The sequence below is a fragment of the Impatiens glandulifera genome, chromosome 9, assembly GCF_907164915.1.
Source record: "Impatiens glandulifera chromosome 9, dImpGla2.1, whole genome shotgun sequence".
NCBI classification, from domain to species: domain Eukaryota; kingdom Viridiplantae; phylum Streptophyta; class Magnoliopsida; order Ericales; family Balsaminaceae; genus Impatiens; species Impatiens glandulifera.
Genome location: NC_061870.1, coordinates 16,067,199 through 16,075,566, shown reverse-complemented (window position 1 = coordinate 16,075,566; position 8,368 = coordinate 16,067,199).

Here is an 8,368-nt window from a genome sequence, read left to right as displayed (position 1 = left end):
AACCAAAATATAACCTAAATCAAACTCACTATAAACCAATTTTTAACATTAATCAAACCTAATCAAACATCAATCAAACCAAATATTCATTAATCTAACCAAATCAACCTAATATATAACATATAACCTAATCTAACATATTAACATATATCTAATCAAAATCCAACATAATCTAACCAAATCTAAACCAACATTATTTCATTCATACATAATTCATACCTAAAATTCATTCATTCAAACATATAGCAATTCTAACCTAACATCAAATCTAATTCAAACCAAATATCCATAAATCTAACCAAATATTCATAAATTTAAACCAAATCAACCTAATATATAACATATAATATTAATCCAACAAAATAAACCTAAATATATAACATATAACCTAAACCTTAATCAACTTTATCTAACATTAATTAATCTAAATATATAAAATTAAACTGAAATATAAACTAATCTGACCTTTAAATGTAGACTAACTGCGGATGCGCGACGAAGGCGGCAGGAAGCGGTTTCAAGCAAGTGGTGGCTGCGTCTTCAATCCGGATGGTCGGCGACAAGAGGCAGCTTCAATCAGCGACGTCTTCAATGGGGGGCGTCGTCTTCGGATGGGCGTCGTCTTCAATAGGCAGCGTCGTGCGTCGTCTTCGGCGGGTAGGCGATGCTGGCGGAAGCTATCAGGGAGAGAGAAAGGGGAAAAGCGATCGGGCAGAAAAAGAAGAGATGAAGGGTTTTGTTTTTTTAAAAAGGTCTTTACCGAAAGTTATTTGGAAACTTTCGGTTTTGATCAACCTCATAATTCCGAGAGATTTAGACATCTCTCAGTTTTTATCAACCTCATAATTCCGAGAGATTTAGACATATCTCTCGGTTTTGATCATTTTAGATTCCGAGAGATATGTCTAAATCTCTTGGTTTTGACATATGCCAATTATTTTTTAAATAGAGAAAACCGATAGATTTATGTATATCTCTCGGTTTTAAATATTATTACCGAAAGATATACTTATATCTTTCGGTATTACCACTTGTTAAATTGTTCATTTAATTGGTTTTTCACTTTCTAATAACCTTGAACAACATTAATTTAACACATTTGATATCCTTAAAACATTACACAATCCATATGATCAAATATTACACAATATATGATCATCAAACACAAACATACATATACCCTTCTTTATATAATCAAACACAATCATATACATTTTAACATTAAACACAATCTTAATTCTTAAAAAATAACACACATTTGATTAAATTAGCTAGGAGTCTAGATTAGAAAGTGAAATGCCAAGTAAAATAACAAATTATGTAGTGGTAATACCAGAAGCCTTATAAACAACTTTCGGTATTACCACTTCACAAATTGTTAAATTAATTGGTTTTTCACCTTCTAATAACCTTGAACAATATTAATTTAACATATTTGATATCCTTAAAACATTACACAATCCAAATACATCATTACAATCAAACTTTACACACAACCTTATTATCATCAAATACAAACATACATATATCTATACTTCTTTATATTATCAAACACAATCATATACATTTATAATATTAAACACAATCTTCATTCTTAAAAAATAATACACTTGATGTGATTAAATAGTTTAGACAAAAAATGCAAAAAATCAAATACAATAGGGAATGAATACCGAAAGTTAATTAATTAACTTTCTGTACCTACATTCAAAACCGAGATATTTTCAAATATCTCTCGGTCCTGACCTTGAACATAATGATTTTTAGAAAGGGTCAAAAGCAAAGATTTTCAAATAAACCTTCGCAATTACCTTTCCAACACTTAGAATTTGTTTCTATGTTTTTAGAAATGGTCAAAAGCGAAGGTTTTCAAATAATTATTCGCAATTACCTCTTCCCAACACTTAGAATTTTTTAAATTTTTTTAGAAAGGCTCAAAAGCAAAGGTTTTCAAATAAATCTTTGCAACTACCCCTTCCTAACACTTATAATTTTTTTCTAATTTTTTTAGATAGGGTCAAAAGCGAAGGTTTTCAAATAAACCTTCGCAATTACCCCTTCCCAATACTTTGAATTTTTTTCCAATTTTTTTAGAAAGGGTCAAAAGCGAACGTTTTCAAATAAACCTTCGCAATTACCCCTTCCCAACACTTAGATTTTTTTTCAAATTTTTAAGAAATGGCAAAAGCGAAGGTTTTCGTAATTAACCCTTCCCAACACTTAAATGTTTTTCCAATTTCTTTAGAAAGGGTCAAAAGCGAAGGTTTTCAAATAAACCTTCGCAATTACCCCTTCCCAACACTTATATTTGTTTTCTAATTTTTTTAGAAAGGGTCAAAAACGAAGGTTTTCCAATAAACCTTCGCAATTACCCATTCCCAACACTTAAAATTTTTTTCCATTTTTTTTAGAAAGGGTCAAAAGCGAAGGTTTTCCAATAAACTTTCGCAATTACCCCTTCCCCACACATAATTTTTTTTTTCAATTTTTTTTTATGAAAAGTCAAAAGCAAAGGTTTTCAAATAAACTCTCGCAATTACCCCCTTCCCAACACTTATAATATTTTTCAATTTTTTTAGGAAATGTCAAAAACGAAGGTTTTTCAAATAAACTTTCGCAATTACCCCCCTCCCAGAATTTTTTTAATTTTATTGGAAAACCTTCGTAATTACCCTACACTTAGAAATTTTTCCATTTTTTTGACGAGGGTATAAATCGAAAATGTTCAATAAATTTCTCAAATAAAGGCAAACCAATACATTTAGAAAAACATTCATAAACCACATTCATAAACCAAAAGATAATTATAATTCATAATTCTAAACCAAAGTCAAAACACACCAAAACATGTTATCAGTCGAATAAATACGTTTACAAATAATTATTCAAAAAATTTAATCTACTTAGTAGTTGGGGGTGGGGGGAGGAGGAGGGGGGTTGATTCTGCCTCACAAAGAATTCAACTTGTCGTTCAAGATTCTCCAATTTTTGCGCCATTTGCTCCCTCTCCGCTTTAATTTCAATAATCAATTGAGTTCTTTCTGCATCCCTCAATTGAATTTGCTCCAATGCCAATGCTATGCGTCTCACATCCTCCTCACGTTTAACATCACCAGTAGTCATTGGGTCCGCCGCGATAGACCCTGGGTCATAACTTGATTGTGCTAGCAAGTTCTGGAATGACGAGGGCAGTTTCTCTGGTGTTCTCTGCATATACTTCCAATTACTCATCCTGAATACATTTCATTAATAAATTTATGAATCTAACCACAAAATATGATAGGATCGGTGCTAGCAATAGAGATTTATGTCTGACTATTGATAACAGCCTATGATAAACGATTCGATAATAATCCTGTGAGGGATTAATATCTATTTCTATTGTTCACAAATCCTTCGAACTTTTGAAACGAATTCAAGTGCGGAAGTGTTCGTCGGATTTGAAACTTTGAACCGATGAAATGTAAAATGGTAGAAAGTAAAGAACATAAGGAGTTTTATGGATGTTAGGAGTTAAAACTCCTACATCACCACTTCTTCCACAACCGAAAGGATATCCACTAAATACTTTGAATCAAATACAACTTACTAAGCTAGCTAACTCTTTGTTGAACAGAACAACCTCTGTTCAATTTAAAATATTTTCAAAAATATTATCACAGCTAAACAATTATTGATTTTATCTCTTGAGCATGAATGGTGATAGAGACCAGTAAGAGCAAGAGTGAATGAGTAAGAAAGTGTTCAAGTCTGTAAGGTAGGTGATTCGTCAGTTGTCCTTGAGCATCTATTTGTAGTAGAAGGACACCAATGGTCGAATCTTCTTCGTGGACATGTGACAAGTGTCCGTTGGAAGGCCGCCCATAGTACCAGAATGCAACAAACTCTGAACAAATGGATCGTGGTCGTACCGAACTTGTAGTGCGCCGAATATCCTCTGAAGTTGTCTTGCACTAAATAGACAATTGAAAGGATATTTACGTACGTGGCGTTCGTTCATTTAATACAATTAGCTGGCTTGACAGACTGCATAGAAGTGAGTGGAGCAGGAGTAGCAGATAGCTAGTTGATCGTGGTTAGACGTATGCTTTCTTCAGACGGCTGTTAAAGTAAAGCATTAGACGTGTTCCATTAGACCAAGTCTAAAGGAGTTAGACGTCCTCGTCTAACTACGCGTCCCTTTAGATCAAATCTAAAGGAGTTAGACGCCCTCGTCTAACTATGCATCCCTTTAGACCAAGTCTAAAGGAGTTAGACGTCCTCGTCTAACTATGCATCCCTTTAGACCAACTGATAAGATAAAATTAGACCGGTTCACAGAACTTAATATAAATAAACCTTTCATGCAGGAACAAGGAACCGGACCGGTCAAACAAAAGAACCGGCTAAGAAGACTAGCCGGTCAAGCTACTAAACCGACCAAGAACACTTGGAACATGACAGCACAAAGAAAAGATCGGCCAAAGCTTAAAACCAGAAACATTAGACAACCGATCATCCACAAGGCAAAGGAATAACCGGAAGCTGTCCGGTTAAACCAATCACACCGGAAGCCATTCTGTAAAGACAAATGACCGACCAAGTACAAGAAGACAATTTGGGTATCTGTTGAGTATGATACCAAAGGAACAGACTGAACATTTCCATATCCATACAAGTCTGAGGAAAGTCTGCAGGCTGCAGAAGACAGTCATACAGGATCTTTCCACTTCGGGATAAGTCAGAAAGGAGATCTTCCAAATACAGACAACTATTTAACAGACAGTGTCCACATTAAGTAAAAGACAAACCTAGCAGGTTTGTCTTACACACCGGAAGAATAGACTGCCAAGTTTGTGAGGTTGACCGTCAGGTCTGAAAAGATGACTGCAGGGTCTGAATCACTGAACCTCTGCTCAGCCAATCAGATTCAAGGCAGTGAAATATGACCGTTGACATATTTCATCTATAAAAGGGGGAGTTGAAGAAGAGTAAATGCGGGACAAGTAAATTAAGAGGAACAACAAGAGAGATTCTAAGAGCATTTATTTTACAAGTGAAAAACAATGTGTTCTATCTCTAGAGAAAGCCTAAGTGCTAAAGTTGAAGTGTGTGTTTTATAATTTCGGTGCAAATTGTAAGAGTGTTATCAAGCAGGAAATAAGTCTTGATCGGATTGTACTTGTATTCCTTAGTGAATATCCTTCTCGCGGTTTCGAGAGGAAGGGGTGACGTAGGAGTTTTATCTCCGAACATCCATAAAACTTGTCTTGTCATTTACTTTCTGTCGGTTCCATTATCTAACCGATCCGTACCGCTCTAACCTACTTAACTCTATCCAAGCCGAATCACCAGGTTACCGAAACCGACCCATCATTTTCTTTAACCTTCGTCATCCGAAACCGGTTCTGCCTATCATACAAGTGTGCTGCTTCAACCTAAAACAAACCTCTTCCGCGCTTGAACCTAGTTCAAGGGTTTGTGACAGTTTGTGTAGTATTGAAACCCCGGTGTTAATCCCTAACAGGATTAACCACCACCTCTTGAGTGAGAACCGCTAACCGGTCCAACCCCGGTCCTCCAGCGGCTATCTAGATCCTAACAATTGGTAAATGCGGTTAGTGTGTCATACCAGGCTCTAGGTGCTTGCTTTAGACCGTATAAAGCTTTGTTTAGCCGGTATACATGGTTTGGAAATTCAGCACTTTTAAAACCGGGTGGTTGTTCAACATACACCTCTTCACGTAGGTCACCGTTCAAAAATGCACTTTTAACATCCATTTGAAACACCTTAAAGTTTTTGAATGCAGCAAAGGCTAGAAAAATCCTAATAGCTTCAATCCTAGCTACAGGGGCAAATGATTCTCTCCTATACCTAACAGCGAGTAGACCGGACATTCTATTTGCATTCGGTGTGTGTGGGAGATTCCAAGCAAATCCAAAACAATCCCACTACACAGCCGCAAAAAGAATATTGAAGTATCTAAAGGGGACACCTGATGTCGGCCTGTGGTATCCAAAGGACTCGTCCTTTAATCTAACAAGTTATTCAGATGCAGACTATGCAGGTTGTAAGATTGACAGAAAGAGCAACATCGGAAGATGTTAGTTCCTAGGTGACCGACTTGTTTCATGGCATAGCAAGAAACAGACATCGGTGGCCACATCAACAGTAGAGGCTGAATATCTGGCGACCGGAAGTTGCTGTTCACAACTTCTTTGGATCCAACAACAACTAACGGATTTCAGTGTCATAGCCGAAGAGTCACCGATCTTCTGTGATAACACAAGTGCCATAGCAATCACCTACAATCCGGTTCTTCACTCCAGAACCAAGCATATTGACATAAGGCACCACTTCATCAGGGAACATGTCATGCTGAAGCATATCCGGCTAGAATACGTACCAACTAATCAACAAGTAGCCGATATCTTCACCAAGCCTCTACAGGAAGCTAAGTTCTCTCAATTCAGACTTTCTCTCGGTTTAACCGATATTAGTCAAATCCTTCCCAAGGATGCTTAAAAAGGGAAACCAGTTCGGACAGACAAAACCGGTAGTTCCTCCTAACCTGTTGGACTTCAAATTCTCTTGGTATCTATGGAAGAACCGCCCAGCTTATCAGATAGAGTAAACCGACCAGCTACTTGGTGCATGCACCAAATAACCGCATCGGGATGAACAACTGATAGCTGACCGGTTCGGAAATAGGCTATCTTAGATTATTTGAATTTCAAACAAAAGTGGAATAACTATCAGTGTTTAAAGATATCTGTTCTGAAATACTGCCTTTTCAAAGTAAAATGGTCGCACCTAAAAAGACGTGAAGATCTGATGATATCTTTCATAGTCCAAGTCTATGACCAATACCCTAGACTGCAAACATACCTATTTCATGCAATATCCTTTATCCTGCAGTTAATAGATATCATCTCATGTAATACCTGGACATTAGGATACTCCCACAACTAGTATTTAAGAGAAGCAAACATTAACCAAAACACTCACAAGACAAAAGATCACTCTCTCACTAAGACAAAAATGTCTCAGTTTCCTAACATCTTTCAAGTTGATTTCCAATCTTCCTTGAGCACCGAACACTATGAGGTGTACAAAGTGATCAAATCCCTGGAAGATACTGGTCTTCGATACTTCATGGATGACAAGCAGACTATATACTCTAAATCAGTCCTGGAATTTCTGTATAATGCCAGGGTGTTCAGAGGAACTCCTCATTTCGATACTCATATCCAATCGAAAGTGGGAGGTATAGTCTTTGACTTCACAGAGCATGACTTCGCTAGGTGCTTCAGCCTACCGAAGCAAGGGCTAACAGATCTGAATGTTCCGGCCGACGTCAAGACCGAGATTTCCCTCACCTTTGCACGTTCTAACGAACCTGTCGATGATCATGGCACTAAATCACTATTGAAAGCTGAATATCAACTCCTCAACGATGTGATAGGTAGAAGCATCTTGGGAAGGGATGTAACAAACACTTACTGCACAACGACCTTCAATATGATGGCGGCGATCACCATCGGTACACCGGTGAACTAGTCAAGGGTCTTGTTCTACGTCCTGATCTGGATGATTGGGGTGCGAACAATCGGCCTTGTTCCTCAGCTAAGCTACCTACTAGTTGAACTTGGCGTTCCGACCTGTCCGGGCGAAGGTCTAAACCAGGCTCAAGTGCTGACCAAACAGATAACTGACTCCTTCTATGAGCGGTTCGAAAGGGCTTGGAGGAGAAGGAACCGCCGCAACAACTCCAACGGTGTCGTCAACTCCCACGAACACTAAGTCACTCCTTCTTGCACCCGGTCATTTTGCTGCACGTACCGGGTGTGTCTTTATCCAACATCATTATGTTCACTTCGGCTTTTCTTATGTCTTTCCTCGGTTTTATTTATGATTCCCTCGGTTTCTTTTGATTACTTTCCATTATGTTGGTGCATTAATGAAAAAGGAATCTTTAATTAAAGAGGTAACTCCCATAAGTAATCAATATCCAACTAACTTGGTTACTTCTCAACTAACACCTACCTCGGGCTTCGCAATCAGCCTCTTCCCAATAAACCTTGGAAACATAAAGATTCTCTTTCCTAATAAAACAAAACTGACATTCAATGCTAATATTTTCCCTCCAAAACCGACCCTATATAAAGGGTCTTCCTCTAATCAACTCCACACATCCTAAAATCACATAACTCTCTTAAAGTCTTTTGAATTCTATCTCTTAGCAAAACCGTAATCATGCCGAGCCGAACCTTGGGAAACTTCTTGTGCGTTGATTTCAACTCATGTATGGAAGAGTGGGACGGAAATCATGGAAAGGAGTTCATGTTTCACTCTCTCATTGCCACCGGTCTTCGACCCTTTCTCGAA